Consider the following 13,425-nt stretch of genomic DNA (forward strand, 5'->3'; position numbering starts at 1 on the left):
TTCTAATTTTATTAATATCATTCAAAAAAAAATCGTTTGTATTTGTTTTGATTTTATTTGATTTATCTTAAAAGATTTAGAATTACAGTTCTTATCAAGTTTTAGGTATTTATAAGAAAGCATTTTTCAACTTGACTTTTCAAGATATCGCAAAATTGTCAATGATATTCAAAAAAGAATCGTTTGTACTCATTTAGGTTTGTACTCTTTGAATTTTATTTGTAAAGAGCTCAGAATTATAGCTTTTCCAATTTTTAGAAATATATTAAGAGTAATTCGACTACTATTTTGAAATTATAAAATATTATTTCATATTTGTGCAGTTTTTTCTTTTATAGATTTTTTTGTACTACATCAAGTATGGATGTGTTTTTATAACTATAATTATTGTGATTTACATTAATAACACTATAATTAATATATAATGAATATATATGAGGAAAAATAATATGAAATACACAAATATTCTATCATATTTTATGTAAAAAATATTTTGGATGTGAAATAATGCAATAGTATTGCATTATAATATGATATTTTAATCTTATGTGAAGTTCATTATGAATATTATCCATATTATTTATATTTATTCTTTCGCATATAATAGCTTATGCATAAACAAAACATTGATTTAAAATATATTTTTAATAAATATAGAGTTACCAATATCAGGATTCATATTAAAAGAATATATATATATATATATATATATATATATATATATATATATATATATATTGTGATTTACATTAATAACACTATAATTAATATATAATGAATATATATGAGGAAAAATAATATGAAATACACAAATATTCTATCATATTTTATGTAAAAAATATTTTGGATGTGAAATAATGCAATAGTATTGCATTATAATATGATATTTATATATATATATATATATATATATATATATATATAAATATAATGATTATAAAATGTTAAGAATTATTTTTTTAATAACATCTAAAATTTATTAAATTAACTGTAAAAGATTGAACATTATGTTTAATGTTATTTTTATGTAACAATTAATTCAAATAGTATTCTGACAAAAATTTTATTATTGAATTTCAATACTATGAATATAAATTTTAACAGAAAGATATAATGACACTGCTTGAGAGAAAGTTGAAAAAAATTGTTTAAAATTCTTTAATGCACTGTTGGAAAAAATGTGTTGAATTTAACATAAATCACATGTCCCAAACGGTCCACTCAAAATTTTGTGTTAATTTAACATATAATGGATGTGTTAAATAGTAACACCAACACTATGTTAATATTTCAACAAAAAAAAATCTACTCTTGATCTTAATTTGAAGTTAATTGTGTGTTACAATTAACATAATTTTTACAATAAAATAACATGTCGAGATGCGTCAAGATTCGAAACCGTACAAAGGATAATAACAAGTCATCTCCACTCCTGTTATAGAGTAAAACCAACATTTTTTTGTGTAAATTTTAACATATTGAATAAATACGTACGAATTGTGTTATTTTAATACATTTCTTAAATTATTTTAATAATTTTACACACTTTATATTTGTTAAAGTCAGTTAACATGTAGACATGTGTTAAATTTACATATAAATATGTAGACTATTTAACACAAAAATTTTAACAAGGATCGATTTTAATACAAATATAAAATGTTTTTTACTGTGTGTATAAAACATTTTGTATTTGTATTAAATTTATATAAAATTAAGCGAAATTGAATAAAGCACAAATAAGTACAAACGATTCTTTTTCGAATTTCGTTGGTTGTTTTGCGATGTTTCTGGAAGATTTATTGAATTACTTTTTTGGTAGAATTTTGAAAATTAGAATACGCTGTATTTTGAGATATAAACAAAAGAGATATTAAAAAGAAGTACAAACAAAATACGTTATGAACTTTTGCTTTTTATAAAATCAAGCGCCAGATTCACATTAGATGTTTGACTAAAGGAGATTAATTTGAAACTCAATCTAATCGAAAATTAGTCGGCCCAATTCGCGTCGTGTATTTGAAATTTACATGTAATTTAACATTTAGAACTTTTTTTTTATTTATTACGCTGCTAAACCTACAAAGGATTATCAGCAAAGAAAATATATACATACATATATACATAAGTAAGTACAAGGAAGTAGATGCATAAAAACTAAATATGAACATTGTTGGAGTAAACAAATATACATACACACACACACACACACACACACACACACACACACACATATATATATATATATATATACATATATATATATATATACATATATGTATGTATATGTATATATAAATAAGAACAAGGAAGTAAATACATAAAAACTTAAACATTTAGAACTTATTAAGCATAAATTAATATTTATTATCTTAATTTATTATTTACTACACATAGAGAAAAAATAGTTACTTACGTTATTATTATGAATTATTCTTCATCTAACATTTTGCTAAATCTTGTAAAACACAAATTTTTAATCAATTTTCTATATAGAATTTGCAAAAATAGTATAATCGCGTTTGTGGCATATTTGACAAATAAAATTGTGTCGTCTGGCGCCGTCATAAAAATTTAATACAGAGAGAAAACATGACACATATTTCAGCTTTTAGCAAACATAGGTGAAATCCATAAAAGAACACGACTTCTCGAATGCGCATCATCTCATCAGCAATTCGCCTTTGTTCAGGAACAAAAAACTGACCGGTCATCGGTGTCTCGTAAAATGAGTATCTTGACCTTGTAGCCTCTCCTTGAAAAAATTGCATGACATCGTAATTTTGCGCAGGTAGGCAACGTTAGATAAAAAAGTAATGTGTGTCAAATAAGTGGGATACACTACCTGCGGGTAGATCGAAACTGTCGGCCGCTTTTTCGTAATGTAGTAATGCATGAAACAGTCAAGAGACGATGGAGCTTTATGGATAATATGTAAATTTCCTTCGATCACTATGGAGTAATCGTGTTCCTCAAACATGCGATATTTCGCTTCGTATTTCACACGACATTCTTATTTCTGTTCTTGCTTGTTGTTTGATCCTTGAGATATATATATATATATATATATATATATATATATATATATATATATAAAATATGTTTTGGTAATATCAATGGCTCTTATTGGATTTTCCAAATTTATTCATGAAAATCTTTAAATCGAAGTTAATTTTTCGACGCGGAGAAATCGAAGAGAGAAATATTAAAGAAAACAATCATTTATAGTACATTGTTGTGTGTTGTAAATGCCGCGCTACCGGAGATTAATACTTTTTTGTTATAAGAGGACGACATCTCTCGCAGAGATGACAACATCAACTTTCTCATGACGAACTGTGTCTCGATGTCGCAAATCTCCACGCATGCAGTATCTCTCACAGATCTTATCCATATAATAGATTGCAGCAGAAACTCCAAGTCGAAATCGTGTTTAGCAAGACGCTGTTATTTTTTTCTCACGGTTGCAAAATTGGCTAATCAAATAAATTTGTTATTCTATTCGAAATCGTCTGTACCGCCAATAACTTAAATAAACTGTTAACAATCACAAAGGCAATTTGAGATAATTGTGCGGGCGAATGCGGATCAAGGTTATAAAATTCAACAAGCAATATCTCGTACGATTTAGTCAGTTTAGAGAAACGTTCAGCCCGGTATTACTAAGATAGAAATATATTAAATGATTGTCAAGGATTTATTAATTCTATTTGGTCTAGAAATACAAAACATAATAATATGAAATTTTTAAACATTTTAAATTAAATTTGATTTTTTTATCTAAATTATACCAATAAAATTGACGATACAATTTAAAATTATATATAATTATAAATTTTATTTTTTATATTGCCATGACAATTAAAAAACATAGAAAATAATACTAATCTAAATTTATGGTATTTGGAATATATATTTTGTTTTACACTTGATAATGTACCTATTAGAAGTTAGCCCCCCACTTTTAGAAACAACTTATTTTGAGAGTTGTGCTGAATTGTGCTAGGTTTATGCTACATTGTGCTCGAATTTTAAAACCGTAATGTGAAAAATGTCAAAAAAATGAAAAAAAACGTTTTAGGGTAGCCCCCCATTTTGCGATTTTTTTTTAATTTTCTCGATTGTGCTAGGTTATGCTAGGTATTGTGCTAACATTGTGTCAAAATATTATCTTCAAGAAATCATAACAATAGAAGTTATGATAAAAAATAGATTTGGGAAAAAAAAATATATAAATGACATTTATTCTTGTATCATCTAAAGAGCATACAAATGCATATCTAACATATACTCGCTTAGCACAAATCGGCACAACCGTCGGTTTCGTCAGCACAACGATATGAAGGGCACTTTACTCTTGAATGCGGTCCTTCGCGCAAGCATTTTATGTTAAAAATTCGGATTTGTAGTTACTCGATATTGATAATACTGCATATCTGAGTTGTGCTAGCCCAACACAAGTCAGCACAACATTCGGTTTCGTCAACACAACGATATGAAGGGCACTTTACTCTTGAACGTGGCCCTTCGCGCACGCATTTTTTGTTAAAAATTCGGGTTTGTAGTTAATCGATAATGATAATACTGCATATCTGAGTTGTGCTAACTCAGCACAAGTCAGCACAACATTCGGTTTCGTCAGCACAACGATATAAAGGGCACTTTACTCTTGAGCGCGACCCTTCCTGCACGCATTTTTTGTTAAAAATTCGGGTTTGTAGTTATTGGATGTTGCTAATACTGCATATCTGAGTTGTGCTAGCCCAGCACAAATCAGCACAACATTCGGTTTCGTCAGCACAATGATATGAAGGGCTTTACTTCTTGAATGCATCCCTTCGTGTCTGGATTCTGTGTTCGTAATTCCGATTTATAAGCTGATTCAGATTTATTATCTGATGGAATGGAAATTGTTTTAATTATTTTATTCGGAGACTTCTCTTTGTTGTGCACTTGTGTGCGCATAAGCCGTTCCACCGCGACAAGGTGGAGATCATTGGAACGGGTTTTTGCATTTTCATTTTTTTGTTTTTTTCTGAGTTTTTAATTTTTTTATTAATTTTTATTTTAAATTTATTTTGTTTTTTTTAATTTATGGTTTAATTTTTTAATTGGGCTTTTATAATTTTTAGTCTTAATTTTTGTCTGAACTTTTTCCTTTTTGATTTTACTTTGATATAAAATATAAGATACGAAAATTTTAAATTTGAACGGCAATGAGTATTAAATAAAATGTAGGAAAAAAAGTGTGTTGAAATAAAATTTTTAAGTAATGTTAAAATAAAAAAAAAACGTGTTAAAATAAAATATTTAAATAGTGTTAAAATAAATAGAAACGTGTCAAAATAAAATTCCTTTTTCTTGTCGTTGATTAAAATAAAATTCTTAAATAATGTTAAAATAAAATGACAAAAAGTGTGTTAAAACAAAAATTCTTAAATATTGTTAAAATAAAATTTCTTTTTCTTATTTTCTCGTTGTATTAAAATAAAATTCTTAAATAATGTTAACATAAAATTCCTTTTTCTTTTTGTTGTATTAAAATATCAATTAAAAAAAAATTTATTTTTGCTTTTTTATATAACATATTTTTATATAATATATTTTTATTTAAGATATTTTTATGTATAAATACATAACTGGATTTACAGTATTATTTTCGGTGACAGATGGACATTTTCTCAACAGGTTGTCGAAAAGAGTCCATTTGTCTCCATGTAAAGTGTAAGCTGTATAATGTCCAATTGAATTTACATTTCGTCCACCGCTATAATGTACAATTCCAATTAATGAAAATGATGCACTATCAAGTGTGATTATTTTTGGAAAATCCTTTAACGCTATTTTTACATTTGCGTCTCCAATTAATACATTCAATTAATAAATGTGAATGATATATTGCTTTTAACTAAACATCTCTTTCACATTGTCTACATTTTTTATAATTATTGTTTGTATACTTTTGTATAGCTTGAGTAATAGCGTCATAGCCATGTAAATTTATCGTTTCAAAATCTAGATTGAAAAGAGTCAGATTTCTTTCTATTATTTTTTTACAATTATTACACTCCTTTGATAATGTACAACTCGGTTCTTCGTTAAAAAAGTGTTCGCATAAGTTACAGATATTTGACAGTGCATCTATTGTTATGACATTACATTGATTTTTGCTGACAAAATGTTCTATTTTACGCAGTTAGTGTTGCGCGTTGTTTATAAATGGATGTGCAGGGCCCTTTGTCTATAAAATTAATAATAAATTGAAATATTTCCGATGTAGCATTTGCAATAGTATCATAAAATGTTACGTGTGTGCAGTAGCAAATAACTGGACAATACTGTCGAATCCGCATGTGTTTATAATGATTAACCTATCTTCTCCGTCTTTTAATGATTCACAAAGATTTCTATTTTGCAAGAGAGCGATATCAATCTTTTTTCTTTTGCAAACTCCTATAAAATCGGATCGTGATTAGAGATATGTTCTTTTGATCATTGTTCCTCTTTCGTTTTTGTTTCGCCAATTGTGTTCAATATTTAGATCGGAGTAATCATTTTCTGATTTGTCACTCAATGCCGTGTCATATTCGTAATTTTCTTTTTCGTTCATATTTGAAATATTAATTGTCTGTGAAGTTTCGTGCGTTACATTAATAATGTCTTTGTCTGTTTGCATATTTTCCTTATACGTTGTGTGTGTGTAAATTGAACATCGGTGCATGTAAGATTTTGTTGTGATTTTAGCGTGAATGGGATGCTATCTAAATCTTTTTCGTTTTGTTTAGTTTTTTTTTTAATATTACTTGTATTTTCAAATGCGTTTTTAATATCAGATATTTCTTCTGCTATTGCAAGTTTTGCTCGATCAGAAAATGAGCGTAGATGCAAAGTTACAAACTTGTCAACTCGCATCGGACGCGAAATATTTTTTAAAAGTCGATGCTTGCAATCGTTAAATTCTGTCTCCACTGCAGAAGACGTCGCAGTCGAAGACCCGTAATTAAAAATGGGTACTATCACATTTGAATACAAGTGGAAAATATAGTAGCAAAGATATTATTCGCTTTCCTATTCCTATTGAATAGTATGGATTTATATTACAGCCTGGATTTTTTTTATAGCATTTTCTTCAGCCAATGCTATACATTCAGCAGAGAATGTTGCTAACCATGTACCAATATCTAACTTGTTCTGAATTTTTTCTTGCAGCACTTCTATATCGGACATTCCGAAATCATGCAAACATTTTGTTTCATCTTCTTGAACTTTATTAATTTCACATGGAACAGTATTCTGTGTGATAACTGCATGTAATGTCTTGAAACAATGTTCTGCATAAGATGGATTATTATTTTTTGTATTTCCAAACATTTCACTATTCGTTAGAATAATGGCACATTTCGCTATCTCTTGAATTTCATCAAAATTTGAAATTTTTGTGAGAAATGCCACAATTGTAATATAAAATAAACGTGCTTGAGGATGAATAATTTTCAATTCTTTCCACCTTGAAATCATATGGATGAAATGCGATATGTCTATTTTTAAGAAAAAATGCGTGCGCGAAGGGCCGCGCTCAAGAGTAAAGTGCCCTTTATATCGTTGTGCTGACGAAACCGAATGTTGTGCTGACTTGTGCTGAGCTAGCACAACTCAGATATGCAGTATTATCAATATCGATTAACTACAAACTCGAATTTTTAACATAAAATGCTTGCGCGAAGGGTCACGTTCAAGAGTAAAGTGCTCTTCATATCATTGTGCTGACGAAACCGAATATTGTGCTGACTTTTGCTGGGCTAGCACAACTCAGATATGCAGTATTATCAATATCGAGTAACTACTAATCCAAATTTTTAACATAAAATGCTTGCGCGAAGGACCGCGTTCAAGAGTAAAGTGCCTTTCATATCGTTGTGCTGATGAAACGGTTGTGCCGACTTGTGCTAAGCGAGTATATGTTAGATATGCATTTGTATGCTCTTTAGATGACTGATACAAGAATAAATGTATTATATATTTATATATTTTTTTGCCCAAATCTATTTTTTATCATAACTTCTATTGTTATAATTTTTTGAAGATAATATTACACAATGTTAGCACAACCTAGCACAATCGAGAAAATTAAAAAATCGCAAAGTGGGGGGCTACTAAAAATGTCGTTTTTTTCATTTTTTATGACTTTTTTCACATTACGGTTTTAAAATTCGAGCACAATGTAGCACAAACCCAGCACAACTCTCAAAATAAGTTATTTCTAAAAGTGGAGGGCTAACTTCTAATAGGTTGATAATGTTAGATTTGCGTGGAGAAAATCTTAGGAACACGAATAAATATTAAATTTTGGAAATGAAAATTCAGAAGAAAGATTAAACATAATGCATAATAAACATAAGCAAGTATAAGCAAGTATATCGTATCTTATATTTATTTATGTTCATTGTGCTACATTTAATCTTCATTCTGCATTTCTATTTCCAAAATTTAATATTTATTTCTGTTTTTAATATTTCCTTCATTGTGCGCAGAATCTTTATTTAATCTTTAAGAATTATAAGACATTATAACGTCTCGAAGTCGATGTTGAGATATATATATATATATATATATATATATATATTAACATCGATTTTATATATATATATATATATATATATATATATATATATTCTTCTAAAACGAAGTTTTATGATTTAAAAAAACTTTGTGGTCCTTTAAAGGTTAATGTAAGATTTTAATTAGCCTTAAATCTTTAAGTTCTTAAGTCAGTAGTTAGAATTGATTTGACATGTAATGTATGTATAATCATGCATATGTATAGTTTGTATAGAACTTAAATAACTAACTTGTGTGTGTGAAGTTGGCGTCTCATTTCGCGGAAACTCACAAATTATTGAGAGTTCTGACTTCCTTTCGAATAGTTCTAGAGTTCCTGATAAATTAAACAAATAGTTCTGCTCATTAAAGCGAAAGAATCGGTTCGGACAAAGTGAGACGCCAGGATCACGCCGCGTCTCATTTTGTCCTAAATAAATTCCGATGTCCGCCGATGCAAGATTTTGAAAGATTTATAGTTCTACAAGAGTTCTATAAAGAGTTCTGTCAAATTAAAACAAAAAAAATTATTTAAACATAAATACAGAGTAATTATTAATGTAATAACAGATCGAGCTAAACTACAAACAAACAACTCGGAGTTCTGGCTTAAAAATTATATTTTTCGTATAGTTCTCAATATGAAGAAGCATTTTCTAAAGAGTTCCGGGCAATTATAATAACGTACGATTGTTAAATAAATAAATACCGTCCGAGCGTCACGTACTTAGATACATAGGTATGAGATGCTGGCCGCTATTTCGGAGTTCTGGCTTAAATAATAATCTGGCTTAAATATAAAAAAAGTACAAAAACAGAAAAAAATATAAAAAAACAATATATTAATTAGATTAATAAGATACAGTAATTACCATATATTAATTTTCATATAAACATATAAAAAAATATAAAAATATAATGTAAAAAGAAATACGTTATTTGAAAATAATGTGCATCAACATATTTCTATTACGTTTATGTATTCTTTACTTTTAGTTATATAAGTAAGAATGAAGAAAAGAAATTTATTTTTAAAATTTATCACATACTTATATTTTATTTAATTTAGCACATTTTCAACGAGTTAATAACACAAACTAGAAATTTCAAAATACATTAACAACGAAATCACAGACAGGGTTTCAGTTAATTCTCTGTAAAAAGTTCGGGCGATATTTGTTTATTTGTTTTGAAATGATATCATCATAATATATCGTAATGCTCAGAACTCTTTACAAAATGTTTTAATATATTCATAACCTTACGAACAATATACCGGGTTAAATCAAAACTCCGAAATAACGGCCAGCGTCTCATACCTATGTGTCTAAGTACGTGACGCTCAGGTGATATTTATTTATTTAACAATTGTTATCGCAATCGCCCGGAACTCTTTAGAAAATGCTTCTTCATATTGAGAACTATACGAAAAGTATAATTTTTAAGCCAGAACTCCGAGTTGTTTGTTTGTAGTTTAGCTCGATCTGTTATTACATTAATAATTACTCTGTATTTATGTTTAAATAATTTTTTTTGCTTTAATTTGACAGAATTCTTTATAGAACTCTTGTAGAACTATAAATCTTTCAAAATCTTGCATCGGCGGACATCGGAACTTATTTAGGACAAAATGAGACGCGGCGTGAACCTGGCGTCTAAAAAGATATTTTCATTTTAATGTTTTTTTTCCTTCTTTCTTTTTTTTCTTCTTTCTCTCTCTCTCTCTCTTTTTTAATTTTCATATATTTCTCCCTTTCAAAATCATAATTCAAGATGAATCAGCAAATCTGTAATGAACCAGCAAACACTTTAATTATGATGTGTAAAAGATGCATATTTAAAAAATTGTTAAATTATTGTAGTTAAATATCTTTTTAGGATCTTAAACAGTTTCTTTAAAATCTTCTTTAAAAGCAGCTAAATAAAAAAAAAATGGGAAGAAAATGGAGAGAAATACGAAAGATTAATGATCGATTGTTATAAGTCTGAATTTCTGCAATTTTTTTTACAACTTATTTTACAAAATTGCGACATTACATAAATAATTTTTGACAGTGCAAATTATGCGGATAGATAAAAATGTTACTCGCGACTACATTTGTGCAATATACATATACAGAAATTCATATACGTTTTTGAAAGATGCACATTAAAGTTCCAATATTGCATGAGGCGATTCATATTCATTGTGATTCGTGTTTCTTTAAGATTATCGAGTACACTTTCGCAGATTATTAATCTGCGAGATTGTATAAGATTGAGCAAAACTTAACAATACTTCTAATCAACACGTTTGCTTTCTTTCCCAGATTATAAGGTTTAGTTATATATGTCAATTTTATCTCTGATCTCACAATGCACATATGTTAATATTATTCGATTAAAAATGTTTAGTTATATGCTATCAAAATAATAACAACAGCAGGTAGAGATTGTCCTAATCATTTCTTCATGCTGATAATGCACATGAAGACGAAAATATGTGCGTGCGTATATATACATATTATTTATTGGTAGACAAAAGGAGTGTAATGGCAATAAGAGCCCAGCGCAGTAGTAAGAGCGCATAAAAATTTATTGAATAATCAAAATGACATAAAAATTATCGCTAGGAATGACGAAACGTAAGAGCGGACGTTTCGGCTAATCTTTTAGCCTTCATCAGCGCAAATTAACAAAAGTAGCTAAATACAAATAGACAAGGACATATCGCAGATTATCGCTCATTAAATCATCTTATTTTAATCGCACATATCAAAGTTCGTAAGACGAAAGTCTCTCACACTGCAGCGCATCGTCCTGGTATATGATACAAATAGTTAGGATGGCTAGCTCCTCGATTAATGTCGGAAGCTAAGAGATCCCAACGTTGTCCGGGCAAGAAGCTATGATTCGTTTGTAAAATTAATCTGTAAATGACCAGGCCATCTTATGCGAGGCGATATGAGAGAGTCGTAGGAAAACATGTAAAAAGCTTACTTACAGATACATAAAGATCTCAATAACAGGAGCATAATTCAGTTTATTAAATTGCAAATAGCGCAGCAGGTCTCAACACACTAACAATTACATGATACTGACATTTTGCAGCGGTACGAATAACTCTCGTCGATTAGACAATCAAGAGTCGAAAACTTTCACTTTCGGAAGGATAACATAAACGTTTGAACAATAATAATATAAATTTAAGAAGGGCAAAGAAGCACGTAACAAAGCGATGGTAAAAATTTTAATAAAATATACTGACGACAATGTATAAAAGAAAAGATAACAAATAATAAATAATATAATGCGAGAAAAACGCTAGGTATAAATTTGGCTGAACAGGTTCTTAGAACCATGTCTTGGTACAAATCCCTAAAGATAAACAGCATGTGTCAAATGGTAGAAATATAAATATAAAAATGTAAAAACCATACGTATATATCAAAGACGTAAAAGAATAAAATAATTTAATGAAAAATCACCGAATTATGCTTCTGTTATTGAGATCTTTATGTATCTGTAAGTAAGCTTTTTACATGTTTTCCTACGACTCTCTCATATTGCCTCGCATAAGATGCTCTGGTCATTTACAGATTAATTTTACAAACGAATCATAGCTTCTTGCCCGGACAACGTTGGGATCTCTTAGCTTCCGACATTAATCGAGGAGCTGGCCATCCTAACTATTTGTATCATATATCAGGACGATGCGCTGCAGTGTGAGAGACTTTCGTCTTACGAACTTTGATATGTGCGATTAAAATAAGATGATTTAATGAGCGATAATCTGCGATATGTCCTTGTCTATTTGTATTTAGTTACTTTTGTTAATTTGCGCTGATGAAGGCTAAAAAAAAAGATCAGCCGAAACGTCCGCTCTTGCGTTTCGTCATTCCTCGCGATAATCTTTATGTCATTTTGATTATTCAATAAATTTTTATGCGCTCTTACTACTGCGCTGGGCTCTTATTGCCATTACACCCCTTTTGTCTATTTTTATATTGGGAGCCTTGTCATACATGCATATTATTTATTATTCATATTTTAAAATATAATCAATATGTGGTTCAAATTTCAAGTTAATCCATCAATTACAGCCTGAGATATCGTGTACATCGTCTTAAAAAAGACGGTTTCGAGAAAAATGCGTTTAAAATTTGATAACTTGACATCATATAGTTTTTTGTGTCTTATCGTTAATCAGCCTGCTTCATATGATGGACCTCCCTCTTTATATGCAGCAAAGCTCCAAGCTCCCTTTATATCCTCCAAAGCTGCTCTATTCCTTCGTCGCTCGATTCGACTTTCTTTAGATGCTGCAAACGTCTACGTCTCGCTTTTAAAGACGCGCGCATCATCAAGTTGCTCCGCCAATGAAACTGAATTCGGCTCAATAATTATGCCTATCGTATCAAAAGTATGCTTGTGTAACCTTTATTAAAAATGCTAGCTGCAATATATGCGGCAATTTCTACGGTCTTGATGCCGCTAAATATTCGTTTCGGTGCAAACGACCAAATTAGAGAATTTAGGTTTTCGTTATTGTTTTGCGTAAAAAGTAAAAATTAATAAAAAGTTAATTATGCGGAATCCGTGGCCTGAATTTATCGGCACTTCCACCGATCTTGTTTTTAACTTTTTTGCAATGGTAGCCATTTCGCGCTCGAATATATGGCGATTCGGCGGTTTTCTTTTTCTTGTTCTACTCGGACGTCCTGGTGAACTTCGTGAACCTTTTTTATCCACAAACGTACGATCCATTTTTATAATATAATTTTAACTATTATTTTATACGCGTATGTGAAACGTACTATGCTGCAGATAGCAACTGACTAAGACGTT

The 13,425-nt window shown here is 29.2% G+C and overlaps 1 long non-coding RNA gene across 2 annotated transcripts; it reads right to left on the reverse strand.

The window, feature by feature from the left end:
* Window positions 1–2,357: 2,357 nt before the first annotated feature.
* LOC148936053 (uncharacterized) lies at window positions 2,358–9,147 on the reverse strand. Of its 2 annotated transcripts, XR_016139727.1 has the most exons (4): window positions 8,850–9,147; window positions 3,232–3,476; window positions 2,846–3,042; window positions 2,358–2,755 (listed from the first exon to the last, which is right to left on the reverse strand). It is a non-coding gene; the product is annotated as an uncharacterized LOC148936053 (long non-coding RNA). The 2 variants fall into 2 exon arrangements; XR_016139726.1 differs by lacking the exon at window positions 3,232–3,476 and having other exon boundaries at window positions 8,850–9,139.
* Window positions 9,148–13,425: the final 4,278 nt, after the last annotated feature.

The sequence above is a fragment of the Pogonomyrmex barbatus genome, unplaced genomic scaffold (assembly GCF_055798465.1).
Source record: "Pogonomyrmex barbatus isolate J1 unplaced genomic scaffold, ASM5579846v1 scaffold3, whole genome shotgun sequence".
In the NCBI taxonomy this organism is placed as follows: Eukaryota; Metazoa; Arthropoda; class Insecta; order Hymenoptera; family Formicidae; genus Pogonomyrmex; species Pogonomyrmex barbatus.